A 15,821-nucleotide genomic window follows, 5' to 3' on the forward strand; every position below is an offset into this window, starting at 1 on the left:
CTATTATTTACAAAGGAAACGTTAAGAGGTTGTGATCAGTGAATTAGCTTGTGTTCCCAATATCCAAGTATGGAACATTCTGATAATAGACTACATATATATAACACGATTGTGTTTAAGACTTGCTATTCAGTCAGTGACAAGGAGTAACATGTAACGTGATCAGCGTGACGCCAGAGAGTCATCGTCAAGTTCCCAGTGAGACAAATTCAGTAATCGGTACAAAGCAATGAATAGTGCAGCAACTTGACATATATACTTAATGATTGCCGTCAAAAAGTTATCGCCTTGTAGCAGACTGTATAAACTATCCTTTCGTCTACTTTCAAGTATGGCCCATGCGAGAACATTATTTTCTAAGTATCTAAGTATGAGAAGGTTCGTGACCCAAATTGACTCTTTCACCCTTTTGTACTCTTATTAGCTACATCCCAGAAGAAGGAATTGCTCATAGCAGGGAAATATTTGCTGAAAACCTAAATAAATATGCATTTTGTTAATTTATACATTTTAGTCTTAATTATGTATTTAGTGCTTTTCATTAGTCCCACTTGTTGAAATGAAATGAACAAAGTTCACATCAATATTAACTCATCTGGTAACATTCATGGTTATGAATTGTTTGATAGGCATTACTTAGAAGCTGACGGATGACAAAGTAGACACAATTTATGGATAACAACTTCGTTATCAACTGTTAAGGCGGCGTTTCGGTATAGATCCTTGTTTCGTTTTCAAGTTTTAATGTTTTCCTAATGTCTGATATTATGCATATTCACAGTCAGAAAGGACCCTTATTCCACCTTATGTGTTGATGCCATTGCAAAGACTATTGTGACCATGAAGTCGAATTGTCAAGTGACCCAGTCAATTAAGACAATGAACAGAGTTACGTCCCATAGTCGTCCCAGGATCCTCAAATCTCTCTGATTACGATTATTGTTCTGTCAGCACAACATCCTTGCTCGCTGGTTTCACAACAATCAATCTTTGCTCTTTCTCGCTCATTAAGCTGACACAGTGTAATACAACCTGAATACTGCTTAAAGCCCCTTTAAACCAACTCTCTAACACACAGGCACAATAATGTACACAACGACCGCCTTAACATGACATAGATATTAATGCGTGGTTGACGGGTATATATGTGTTGTTGCTTTGTGTCAAGCTCACAGTAGCACTTACCCCTTTACACACCACCCGGAAGTTGAAAGGCTCACCTGAAGTAGATATACCCGACTACCATACCAACATTTGTGTATGTCAGTTCAGGGACGTCTACAAATAGTCTGTGCAAAATCTTTCATGGAGATCAAAATACGCCATTTGTGGATTATTATCCTGATCTCATGTGGTGCTAGATGTAAGTATATGTGAATTATATACGTGAAAATAGTACAGTTGAACTGCTTCACTGCACACAGCCCAGCAGAGCGAACATTCTCGTGTTTGCTGTTCAGCAGAACGTACATTCTCGTGTGTGCTGTACAGTAGAACGTACATACTCGTGTATGCTATTCTTTGGAATGAATCAGATTCCGATCAATCTTTCAATAAAGATTTTCTTTCAGTCTTGTGATCGTTAAACTCTAGCAATAACAACCTGACTAATGTAATGCACAGGACTTAACAACAAGCAGGCCTCCATGCGTTAACCCTCTAACGTGCAGTACATGATGTCCTCCGATTACATGCTTAATCATACATGTGGCTGTTCACAAGGGATTTGTTCTAAACGATTGGACGATGTGTACATATAACATGTAGGTAATCGGAGGTGTCGACGTTCCTCTGTCCCGTAATTCACCAGTGTTATCACCGGCCTATGCCACTCACTGTGCGATTACTGGTGGAATAACGCACCCATTGTATGTGTAATTTAAGGCCTGTAAAGATGCATAGAAATGAGAGGAAGTTAATCCCCGGGCAGTGACACCACATCAGCCCCTCTGTGTACAGGTGATATCGCTTTGGTATTATTTGTCCAGCAATCATTCACCAGTTATGTATATATAGCATTCAAACAAGCACAATGACTTCACCACGGGGTTTTTGACAGCAATGTAGGTCACAGGTACAAGCGAAGTCCTGACAATTTCCAACCCCCAGTCCTGAAACACACCACCAACACGTCAGAGGATACCTTATGTCGAGTGAAAAGTACACGTTTAGGGTTACGGCATTTTACAACATATAGGAGAGGGGAAATAGAGCTTATCGTCGCGTTCAAGGTAACATCAAGGTTATATAGCGTTATACATGCATGTGTTCGTGTGTGTGTGTATGTGTGTGTGTGTTGTGCGGTGGGTGAGTGGGTGTGTATTTGTGACGTCACACTGTTGTCCTTGCAGTTGATTCTGCGCCAGGAGATACTAGCCATACGGAACGTGCATTTTAAAACTATAGTTCATTATGCAAAATAAAGTGAAATTTGGGCGTCTTTCTTTTTTCCAGAATCAACAGATTTTCATGATATTTCGATTACGTAGCATATTTAAACGTTTTTTGATATGACGCTGTAGCAAATAGAATTTGAATGGATGTGACATCTAAAACACCGTGATTAGGCAAGAATGCTCGACTCGCTGAAGGGTTGGGGGGGGGGGGGTCGGGTAGCCTTTTGGTTAAAGCGTTCGTTCCTCACGCCAAAGTGTGAGTGAGTGAGTGAGTGAGTGAGTTGAGTTTAACGCCGCTTTTAACAGTATTCCAGTTATGTCACGGCGTGTCAGCTTAATGTGGGAGGAAAGCCTGAAGTGATGCAGGTCTCAGACATTTACCACTTCGGTGAAACCCACGAGCACAGGTATGGTGCTGACAAACCTAGAAACATAATCGGGGCGAACCGGGATTGGAACCCACAATCATAGGTTTCTTGCGTGCCCAAGGGACGCAACTCTGCACAGCGAATCGCGGCGCCTTAGACGACTAGGCCACCCGTGCCCCGTCACGCCAAAGACCCGGGTTCGATTCCCAACATGGGTACAATGTGTGAAGCTCAGTTCTGGTGTTCCCGGCCATGAAAGTTCTGGAATATTGCTAAAAGTGGCATAAAACCATACACACTCATCCACTTGCTCACTTGCTGTAGAGTATGAATCCGTTTATTTAATAGTAAAAGTATCAGAAAAGTAGAAGAAAACATAATAATATTGAATTACACACATTTAGAAATAACACAGTATAGCACATGTCACAGTAGTATCACAGATACAAAACAAAGGGAGATAAGCGATACCTTACTTCTCACATCTAACAAGAAATAAATAGTATTACATTGAAGACAACCACTTTCATATGTTCAATAGACGTTTTTGGCTAGAACTTAAGTTCATATATAATACTATCCATTCTATGCCATAATAACATTGGACTTTTTTACAAACAATATATAAGCTAATCTCATGACCACTCTCTTTAGTACAACCTCTCATCTTTAGTACATCATTAGTACGACACCACGAGGTACATTCTCGTTGAGGCAGATGATCCAATCAGCAAACCAAAATCCTCAATATCATAAATAAGATTCCCACTAACATGAAATACATGTGCTATTCATTAACCTGGCCTAAACAAAGAACAGGTAAGAGAGAATACCATGAATAATACCATTGTTAACAAAACTGTATAACACAAACAGGAAACGGTTTTGTGCAAATTCTATTGAATTTTTATATACAAAATAAAATACAGCTTGAAAACATCCATACATTCCTCACTGTTGCAGATAACCAGTGTTTGCATGTATAAGAGTACCAACTAACTGACTCTATGTTAAAGTGGTCGCTGAGATTGTGCAGGCTCATTCGCGATATTTCACATTCTCAATTTGCACTTACACAGGTTTTATACATATTTGAAACGTTAGGGTATTTGTTTTCAATATGTTGTAAAGTCGACTTTTTCTAGTCACAGATTGCGAGAGTGTCATCGTTAGAGAGACGGAAACGGCCAGATTCAGGTGGCAGGTGCCACGAGGCACATCTGTCCTTGCAATGTATGTGCTGAACCCAAATGGAACCGGCGTCCTACTCGCTAACAGAGCAAACCGGCACCTTGTTCTTCCTTCATACGAAGCCCGTGTCAACTTCAATGGGAACTTGTCGGCGGGGCGTGTGTCCTTTGATATGAGCAATGTCAGCAGATCTGATGCTGGGACTTACATTTGTGGTAACGGAGGGCTGAGTGATATCATTCCGAACTGTGGACAGACGCTCGTTGTTCTAGGTGAGTGTATATCAATGCAATTCGATTTTTAGCCCTACATTTCCATCCTCAGATGCTGAGAGTCAGACTACAGCCATCGCCTCCCCTGGAGATAACAGTACAGTCAGCTTCCTCATCCCACAAGGTGGTCTTGGGACAGGAACTTCATTCTACTTTCTTACACCAAGTGGTTTGGTAGCCTTTATTGTTACAGCATCGGACATATTCATAGCCACAGATCCATATAAAGATAGAGTAGTTTTTGAAGGCAGCTATTCCTCCAGGAACATCACATTTGTGCTGGAGAACATTACAAGATCGGATGCTGGACATTATAATTGTAGCAATGCGGGTTCTACCTATCAGATACCGAACTGTGGCTTGAAGCTTATAGTCATCGGTATGTTGTTTACATTTGATAAATCAATACATGTTGATATCCATAACCCTTTGTAAAGTTACATCCTGTTTCCACATCCATGTGCATACACATTGAACAGCTGTGGGATATGAATGTGTATCACACTGTCTCTGTAGCAGGAGCCAACTCAAATCAGAATAGAAAGTATTGTGTGTCTTCCTCACCTGACTCGAATAATATATAAAGTGACGCCAGTTGTGACAGGACTGAGGGACATGACAATGGCTATATGATAGTGAATAAAGGTAATATTACTATGAGCCATAATGTAAACAAATAAACGACTTATCATAGCAAATTGTACACTAGATTTACACTCCTTGTCACAAAATGTGTGTGTCTTGTAAAAGCGTGCCAACAATCATTTCAGGTGAGCCGACCAAGCCAGTCATATCACTTCAATCTACTCCCGTGGTTGGCAGGAACGTCACAATGACGTGCTCATCTACATCTACAACACTGCCTGCAGATCATGGACTGAACCTACCTACACCTGGAAGATAGATAGTGTTAACTCGCCAGGTAGTGCTAGTCTAACAGTTCTGGTTGAGAGTCATGACCCACAAGGTATCACCTGCCACGTGACAGAGGATGAGGGCCTGGGGGGAGATAGCGACGTTCTGATGATAACTCCTGACTGTAAGTATATAACTATAGATTGACAGATATTCATCTGTATGTGGTGGTGGTACTTGTTGTTAGACAGAGTAACCACAGTGTAATGTCTACAACTTTGAACTGCATACAAATGGTGTAATACCAAGGTTACCGTCACTCTGAACAATATTCCAATTGAATTAAACTGAACAAAGATAGAATATACCTTTCCTAACTTGCCTGTACAGCACAAAGTGGAAGGTTCATAATGTATATATAAATACTCAATAGTGTAATATTACTTGCTGAACAAAATACCCTGTAATGATAAATATGCTATTTGGAAGGCACTACTGTACGTGTGTGTTGGGAAAGTGTTGCTTGGTTTGTAATATATATTATAAAACAAGGCTTTGAGTTTGAATTGATCATAGTATACACATGCACAACAGTTAAGCGCCACCGACCATATTGGTGAGCTGTTACTTTGGGCACTTAATGATGACTGTTATAACGAGATGTATGTACGAGTGTTATAAGCCGTATTTGTAAACCTCATGTGATGCAAAAGTTGTCCCAAAGCAAGTTTTTCTTGTGTTCCAAAAGAATAAGAGCAGAATGGAATTTTACCGAAGACCAGAAATCGAAGGATTAGAAAATATTGAAAAACTTTTTCTGTCATGTAACTGTCATGATATCAGCAGACCATATCAGGTGTCACATAGACACCCTAGGGAGTGCAGAGTCTATTGCAAGACAGAAACGTCAGTAACGTGTGTATGATCCACGGACATTGACCACAGCTTCAACCCTACGCCTCATACTCATTACAAGTCGTTGAATGCTTCTCTGAGGCAAACGGATCCATTCTTCATGAAGGGCGGCTTCTAGTCCAGCAAGATTTTGAACTGGGGGATCACTATGTCTGATTTTCCGGCCAAGAATGTCCCAGAGATGCTCAATCGGATTAAGATCCGGACTACAGGCCAGCCAAGGAAGAGTAACAATAGCTTCTTGACGCAAATAAGCCAAAACTGCCCGAGATCTGTGTGGTCTAGCATTCTCGTCCACGTAAACAGGTCTTGTCTGAAGAGGATGGTTGTCAAAATGAGGGACTACCACTGGACGAAGAACGGCATCTTGGCATTGTTAGCAATTCAGGTTTCCACGAATTGTCTCCAGGGGAAGTTTGCAGCCGAAGGAAACACAACCCCCTGCCACATGCTAAGGTCTTCTGGATGTTACTTGGTGCAAAACGAGCATTACGTTGCCTCCAAACACGTATTCGACCATCAACAGTTCGAAGCAGCGTTCGACACTTCGTCAGACCAATGGATCCTTCTCCAGTTGGCCAAGTTCCATCGACTATGGGCACGACACCATATCAGACGATTCCGCATGTGCCTCTCAGTCAGTTGAGGACGTTTTACTGGTCTTCTGGCGTTATAACCAGCCGCTCTTAGGCGACGCCTTACGGTCATCGTCGAGAGTCTCTGATGGGTAATTCACTGCAGTCTTAAATCTGTTCAAGTGGCAAATGGATTTCGTCTGACTATCCTGAAAAGACGTCTATCCTCTCTGTTAGAGGTCTTTCTTGGACTAAGAGACCTATGCCTGTCATTGACATCATTGGTTTGACCATGTTTGACAGTCAAACGAGTGATAACACTGATGACGACCCATTTGTCTTGATGGCCCTGCATGACATGCCAGCAATTTTCATGCCTATCACTTGCCATCTTTCAGCGTTCGTTTCCTTTCCTTGTGGTATCTGGACAGATGTGGGTTCATGAAACTATGGAGGCCTAATTCAATCATATTTCGTATTTCTGATTCCCTTACGAGAAATCAAGAGACTATGAATATGGTGGCGCTTAATTTTTGTGCATGTGTATATAACACTATATATATTTATATTCTACAACAACACATGTGTTTCTCCTTGATGATACGAATGGAACGTTTAGAAGAACGTATTCAGTATTGAGTTATATTTCTAATTATTTGACTTTACAATCGAATTGGAATTACTTTCGTTTATGTAACTAAAAACCAAGTTTGAATTGATTCCAAGCACTGATCTTACAGATCCTCCGTACAATGCCAGCATCTCGTCAACATCTGTACAAGTCAAGGAGGCTGACGTCGTACCCCAGGTTACGTGTGTCAGCACGTGTCGACCTGCATGCTCATATTCCTGGAAACAAGGATCTCAGACAGTCGTGACTGGACAGGTGCTCAGTCTTGGAGCAGCAAACAGGTCCATGGCTGGCAGCTACGTGTGCACGGCGACTAACGTATATGGCATAACACAGAGTCCTGCTGTTTCACTTGATGTCCAATGTGCGTATGGCAGCATTTCATGTTAGAGTAAACCATGCTTGTGATAAGAGGCGACGAACGGGATCTGGCCCTCTGACTTGCGTAGATCGATGCTCATGATTTCAATCACTGGATTGTCTGGTCCAGAAACGATTCAACAACAACTGGCGTTAAACAACAAACGAATCATGTATAATAAAATAGAGTCTGGATCAGACAATATAGTAATTGACATCATGGGCAGCGATTCACGGCAATTGTGATAACATGACAAACAACCAAAGATATAACATCACCACGCCTGATCACCCAATCCCTCTGGTCGCCTTTTACGATCCATTGTAAACCGGAAACTTCACGACGCGCTGAGAATGATTATTAAAGTGAATGAAGCATGATGACATGCTGGAACTAGTTTGTATGAAATATGGAATATAAACCACAGTTGGTCAAGTTTACTTGAGTGAGTGATAATGGTTTTACACCGCTTTGAGCAATATTCCAGCAATATCACGGCGAGGGACAGCAGAAATGGGCTTCACACATTGTACCCATGTGGGGAATCGAACCCGGGTCTTCGGCGTGACGAGCGAACGCTTTAACCACTAGGCTACCCCACCAACCCCAAACTTACTTGATACATCATATATATTTACAGAGATGGTTTGCATATTTCAGCGTCCATATTTTATCTAAAATGAAGTGAAGATAAATATCACAATGTTTCTTAGTTCGCATAATTAAGACGAGTCGCATTACAACTAAGACGGACGGATAAAGTAAAGGTATAAATTAAATCCGCCTTTCACTCTTCAGATAAACCATCTGCAGTTTTAATGGCTAATGGTCAGTCCAATGCAGCTGAAGTTGACAAAAGAGGTTCTGTGGTTCTGTCATGCGCAGTAGACAGTAATCCTTTCTCCAGCATATCCATCATGAACGGCACTATTCGACTGAGCCATGTGACAGAGGCAGCCGACGTCAGTTTCAACTGGACTGGAGCGGATTGTCTTGACGGCAGCGTCTACACGTGTCTTGCAAGGAACATAGTTGGTGAAACGACAGCATCAGTAACAGTAAATATAAAGTGTAGGTACTTTGATGAGGTATCTGGTTTAATAACCAAGATATACACACACCTGTTGATATATTCTATCGGCACGTATGCTACCTGGAAGAAGTATGGCCAATATTGACTGAAAATATTATGGGAAGTTAGAAGGTGATATGTTAACTCATATCCTCATACTGACCTGTCAAGAAGCAATGTATTTGACAAGAAGGACGACTTTTCGATAAAGTAACTGCATTGATGATTCATCATGTATAAAACTATAAAGTCACTATCATTGCAATAAAAAACTTGACAAAGAAATATTTTCGATGCAGGGAGAAACACGTGAAAAGAATTACTTTATACATTGAAGGTTCCCCGCGGCTCAATTTCCAAAACCCCACAGGGAGGGAAGTGTATGTTGACATAGGACAGCCAATCAGATTACAGGTGTACATCCTGGCCTTTCCACAACCGACCTTCACCTGGTTTAAACAGAATGGAGGTAGTGCAGAACCTGTCGACCTGTCAAAATGGCGCCAGTATGACGAGGCCATGACGTCATATATTGTCACAGATATTGTTGAAGAGACGGATTATGGAGTGTATTATGTAAACGTCACAAACACACTTGGAAGGTTCCGAATGCAATTTCAACTTGGAAAGAAAGGTGGGTTTGAATGAAATAATTGAACTCGCCTTTTACTTGCAATATAAGTAGTTTTACGGAAACACTATTATAGGAAACTTATTAAGGTATGTTATTGTGTGTGTCCATTTTTGCAAAGGACAACTGTAACAAATTAATTTTTCACTGATAACACACACATAAACACACCTTTAGAGTGATTGTTTTCTTGTGATCATATCATGAAACTCCACGTCGTTTCCTTGTTCAATCTATACTATGTCCCTCATCACATACAGCACCGCTTTCTGTACCGGAGAACTTCCAGTGTCAAAACAAAGCCGGCAGCTACATCCTTCAGTGGACACCGGGTGGTGATGATGAGACAAGAGGCGTAGGGTTCCTGGTGGAACAAAGACTGCCACAGGCTAACTGGACCACAGTCTCCGCTACTGTTGCAAGTGATGGTATGATGAGACAGGTGCAGTTTCCTGAGTCTGGAGACAGGACAGTCTTTTTCAGGCTCTATGCTGCAGAGGGTGCTGCAAGGACGTCCCCAGTGACAGCGTCATGTACATCATTCACTGTTGCAGTCGACAATGGTATGTCAGACCGATACTATATTTCACTGTTCTTTGTATGAATATTTTTGTGCTCACTTTTATAACTTTTTAACTTTTTTTTCAATAAACATATCCTTAATGTTTCAGAGATCGTAGAAAGATGATTTTCAAACTTCATTACGCTTTAATCGTTGTTGAAGTTTTCATTTCCTTCCATGGTTTGATGATACAATGACGCAGGTTCAATATGATGCACGTCAAGATCAGATAGACAAAGTGAAACCATTTTATTGCTCTTACGTGGACGTTCACCATTCAGTTTCATTTGTGTGATATTCAAATACTATTACTTACGATAGGCTCCGATATCATGCTTCTAAAATTTGACTTGGGTTTGAAAGATGAAGCTATCTAAACTAACATCCCTTTCTCTGTGTTCAGGTGAGCTATCGTTCGGGGCAGGTGTGGGCGTTGGCCTTGCTGTTGCAGTAACTGCTGCAGCAGTGTGCCTGGCTGTAGTTTGTATCTGCAGAAAGAAGCGACTGTCACTAAGGAATGGTATGTATACATGGCTTATCAGGATAGGAAATACACGTTTCCCTGAGACAAAGCACTAGCTCAGTTTATATTGCCACATGATATGGATGACAGTTCACGACTCTCGAAATATGAGCGAACACACAGCATGAACAAAACTATGTTGCTGATGTGGCTTAACAATGTTGTTGAAGGTTGTCTGAGGAAGCGGATCAGTAATGTTCGTGGCAAGTTCATTCTACAGCTGTACATAATGTGAGCATTCGTCTAAATCTACCACATCAACACTAAAGCTATAAACGATGCATGGTAATAGGAGGGTAAGAACCTAAGACGTGGATGATGATGAAAGTGAAGCCCAACTCCAAAGAACTTTAACTGAGAAAGAGATACCAGTTGGACATAGTCAGAGACCTAATCCTGATACCATGTTTAACATGTTTGTGATATTTCAAAATGGATACTAGGGTACCAGCCTGATATTGGTATCGGCTTGTCATTACGACATAACTCTTGCATTATTAGTGAGTGAGTGGACAGGTTCTTTAAGACGCATCAGTAATATACCAGGTATTTGCGACAAAGTATGGACAATAAGTGGACCACTTCGTATAAAGTTCAACCCATTTCATCACTCCCCTAACTGTAGTCATATGGTGTTCAAGACGTACAAACTGAAAAGGAATGTTCTACACCAGTAAATGTGTGAGAAGAACTTCACCATAACAGGATGTACACCATGACAGGACACAGACTTATACCGTTTGCACATCGGTTTTTCGATTCATACCTCAAAGAACCGGAAAAAATACAGTCAATGTTTGAATGCACACAAGATACTGAACTATCGGCTCACATTACTTTTATACTGCCAACCAAGAATATTCATCAAGATCTATGCACCAACAACAAATGAGGATGGGATGGTCAACTGAACAGAAGATCTCTTTGGAGAAATAGCTGGAAGGTCATCAGGAAGAGGATGGAAGATGTCTGAAGCTGTGACGTTGGGAAATGTTTTTTCAGGCAACTTCTGTGGTTAAGATAACATCCATACAGCATTTCTCATGGGCGAGACTTGCATCAGTAAAATCAGTCCTCGCTTAGAGTTAACAACTGTGTCTGCACACATTGGGCAACTCATGTAGAAACAACTTGACACCAATAGTGATAGTGTCGCTTGGGTTTCTATTCATGTAATAATGGGTCACCATATGCTTGTCTAATTTCACTGACGTGGTTTGATGGGATATTCCATTAAAACAATTGTTTACTTGTGTTAAATTAAATGCACCTTATTGTAATATAATATTGGATCGAAATGAAATATGTCAGTTAAGGACAAGTTCATTCTTTTATTTGACAAAATAAGCATTGTACACATTCAATACTAGTTTTGTCGCTGACCAGTTGAAATGCACATATATCTAAGTCTGTATTTCATTACTCAAACGATTTCTTTACAATGTACTAATTATACCTGTATTTTGAGTAGGCCTATATATTTCATCCTTTTGTAAGGAGTGGTTAGAATGATATGAAACAGAAAATGTAAACACACATGCCCCACACTATTAATACACTATTGATGACTGGGATGATTTGATCACGCAATAATGTTATAGTGTGGGAGATCTGTGTTTCCAGATCCGTCGAGGCAGAAAGAAGAGGAGTCTGTGTAAGTACTTGTGGCTCTTGCTATACTTAAAAAAAGTGAGTACTTAAACATGTTGATGCTGAATTGAAAGTGGAACAGATGTGTAGTTCATTGTACGCTGTTATTACTGTATCAGTATAGACTATCTCATTTGTGATAAAACGTAATTCGCAGTGGAAAGTTAATTCATGTTATATGGACACACACAATAGAATGTCCTGCAATGTGACGCTACTGTTTCTATACAGATATCATGAGGTAGCTGCATCTACCGTGACAACTCCGCACAGTCGCCAGCAACATCGTCAGTCAGGTAAAACAAGGATTATAGACTGGACATAATCACATTCTTGTTTACTGGACCCGAAAAAAACACAATATTGACTGTGGAAGAAGACCGCGGTCGATGTTGTTTTGTTCAGGTTCATAAAACATGTAGTGGCATACAATATAAGTGTTTATTATATAAGAAAGCGACAAAGGCACATTCAAAATAGTCTTGGGGTCGCTTCTGTCGAATGACACGTGACCGCTCCTTGGCCAATGAAATGGCGGAATTTCAAGGACATAAAGAAAGGAGGTATATATCCAATCCTTGTCAACTGATGGTGTATTGTTGTCCTTATAATTTGGATTTCACAAAAAAAAATTGTAAAAGTTTATCTCATTATAATTATTTGTATTTGTGATGCATATCTTCCTTGGTGTCTGATATTTCCAGTTAGCATACTTATTTAAAAAGTAAGGGTTCACAAGTTCCAGTTACCACAGAGAATCTGACTCGACTGTCAAAGATACTTATTGATGTATGGTTTCAAATACCAGGAGCTGCTGAGAACGCGGATGTTTCCACCTGGTTATCGTCGATTGTTTCAGTTACATGCATATCGTATGTCCTTGTTTCATGAAATATTGAGGTCACAAGGAGGATAAACACCATTATTGTTTATTGCGAGCTCAATCTTGTCACAAATAGGTTTCCTGTGCATGGTTTGCATTTGGGGCGACCACAGGCTGATGTATAACAATACCATTACAGGCGCAGGGACATCTGGCAACACTTACGACGCCCTCACATCTGACAGAGACATGCCACCTGAAGCACCAACTTACGAGAAACTAGAGAAACAGTACGTGAACATGGCGGTGTCTGCTGATGATGAGACCTAACTGCAATCATCAAAACAGAGTACAGTGTACGAATGACAAGGCGGCATATTCAATATGTCTCGTTATACGTCTTCCATGAGGTCTTGGCTTACATCAGTGGGTTGGCTCTATCTTTCCATTTGAAAACGTCTGAGACGCAATCATTCGAAGTGCCGAGTTACGTCCCTTAGGTGTGCCAGACACCCGTGATCGTGTGTCTCTCAGATCCGTTGTGGATACCCTTCGTAGCTTTTCCGCACCGTACCAGTGCTCGTGGGTTTCATCAAATCAGTTTTCCTCCCACACCAAGCGTTAACGCCATATTCATATAACTGAAGAATTCCTACACATCGGCGTTAAACTTATTACCCAATACGAGCTACAATCGCTAAGCAACCAAACTGCACACACACACTGCTTTTTCTTAAACTATATTTGATTTCAGAGATGTACATTGTCTCCCCAAAGCAATCTTATTTTTAGAAGCTTATAGATATTTACTTGTATATACATATACATATTTTTAAAGACAGCTTAAGAGAGATTATGTATTCTCTGAGGATGGTCAGATATAGCTGTAGTCACTAAAGCGCTGTGCAGTAGGGAACAATACGGCGGGTTTTACAAACACACATGCCACGACATAGTATACACATGAAGCCTCATAGTAGACTTGACGTACGTTTGAAGCGCTAACTTATTTTCCAATCTCGTGTACGGAAAGATCGTTATGATTTTGAGGGGCAGCATTACCCAATCGTCACTCAGTTCTCTTTGTACATCTGCATTTCTTGGACGTACCAGAAAACTACGAGCTTCGGTTCGAATACTAGATTCGCCCTCTTTATAATTCTATAATTCTTGGTTTGTCAGCACCATACCCATGCTCGTGAGTTTCACCAAAGTTGACTAGCCCTGATAATAATACTCACCAAAGCACGGTTAGCTAACTCACTCAGCTAAACAATTGTTCAACAAACTGTTTACGCTCAAAATATAAATATGATTTTTAACATGTACATTATTATCAGTCTTACTTCTTTCATTTGGAGCCTCTTGACATTGTCTACCTGTTGCGACAAGAAGATTATGATAATACCTGACACCAGCTGTGACGATCAACTCACAGAGTCTATGCCACGATCCGAATGTTTCCCACTATTAGAAACATCATTGCTGACAGTGCTGACATGTTTTTTCCTAAAATGCAATAAGCATTGAGTGTATCTTGTTTCCGTGATTGCCTGCGTGGTCAAACGGAATGTCAGGGGTATCAGCAGACATGAAATGATGGTACTTGTTGTTACCCTGCCTGGCACTCGGCAATAAGGACATACAGTACAATATGTCTGAGTATCTCTTCACACATGCACTAAATAACTGGCATAAGTCTAAATGTGTACATGCAGCGACACATACACATACATCCACGTCGATATGCAATGAAGAGATCATGAAAGCCTTTTCAAACCCCATTTCATCTCCCATTTGTTTGGCGACGATCGCAGTTTTGACAGCTGGTCATTCATCATATTTTCTTCTCGAGGTTTGACAAGACAGACCATAAGAAAAAAGTGTTAATCTGTGTTATAAATCTACAACATTACTATATAAACTATGTACTTTAATAAATATGTCAATTGTCAAGCAGACTGAGTTGTTTGTTCCCCACCTTCAGCAGTGTTAAATTCGCACGTACAACACAAGGTTCATGTGAACGTGATGGCCTTGAAGCTACTTTGTTCTTTAGTGAAAGTGAGTGAGTATGGTTTTGTGCCATTTTAGCAATATTCCAGCAATATTACGGCGGGGGACACCAGGAATGGGCTTCACACATTGTACCCATGTTCAGATTTTATCACATTCTAAATCAAAGACCCACCGATGATGCACAATGATAAATAACTTATACATGTACAAATTCTGCAGTATCCTTACATAACATTCCGGTGGCGCCGACCTTGTCCCAGATGCATCCACTGCTGAATGTCACCGCTCGTAGTCACCGGCTTATATGTACTTACTCCACTGTCACAAAAGCAGGCTTCAACTGGAACATATCACATGTTGTCAAGCCTCGCTAAACACAATGTTTCTTCCTAAAACAGGATATTACCATCTCCAAATACACTCACGTTATCGCTTCTATTCACGTTCACTGCAATGACCTATATCAATACTATCAAGTATAACTAATAAGACCAACACCACGGTTTGAGGGTGGAAGTATGCATATTTCTGTGCGTCTGCACGCGGCTTGTTATGCAATACTTTATCAAAGTGCTTTTATTTGCAATGGAAACGTTTCATGAAATTCCTTCCATTCTCCATTGGTTTTCTTCCGTTCTGCCATAAATAAAAAAATGTAGTTAATAGTAAAAAACCAGGCTTCAATTGGAAGCTAAATAAAATGTTTCCTCCTAATACAGGATAGTCGTATCTCAAAACACACATCTGTTTACTTTTACTACAATCGGCTATATCACCACCATCAGGTGCAACTTATCAGACCAACACCAAGGTGTTGGATGCAAGTTTGCATATTTGTGTGCGTCAGCATGCGACATGTTATGCAATGTTATATCAAAGTGCTATTATTTACAAAGGAAACGTTAAGAGGTTGTGATCAGTGAATTAGCTTGTGTTCCCAACATCGAAGTATGGAACATTCTGATAATAGACTACAT

The 15,821-nt window shown here is 40.5% G+C and overlaps 1 pseudogene; it reads left to right on the forward strand.

Moving 5' to 3' along the window:
- Nucleotides 1-1,260: 1,260 nt before the first annotated feature.
- Nucleotides 1,261-13,155, forward strand: LOC139457545 (hemicentin-1-like; annotated as a pseudogene).
- Nucleotides 13,156-15,821: the final 2,666 nt, after the last annotated feature.

This window comes from Haliotis cracherodii, unplaced genomic scaffold (genome assembly GCF_022045235.1).
Source record: "Haliotis cracherodii isolate W230 unplaced genomic scaffold, xgHalCrac1.p SCAF_12, whole genome shotgun sequence".
NCBI lineage: Eukaryota > Metazoa > Mollusca > Gastropoda > Lepetellida > Haliotidae > Haliotis > Haliotis cracherodii.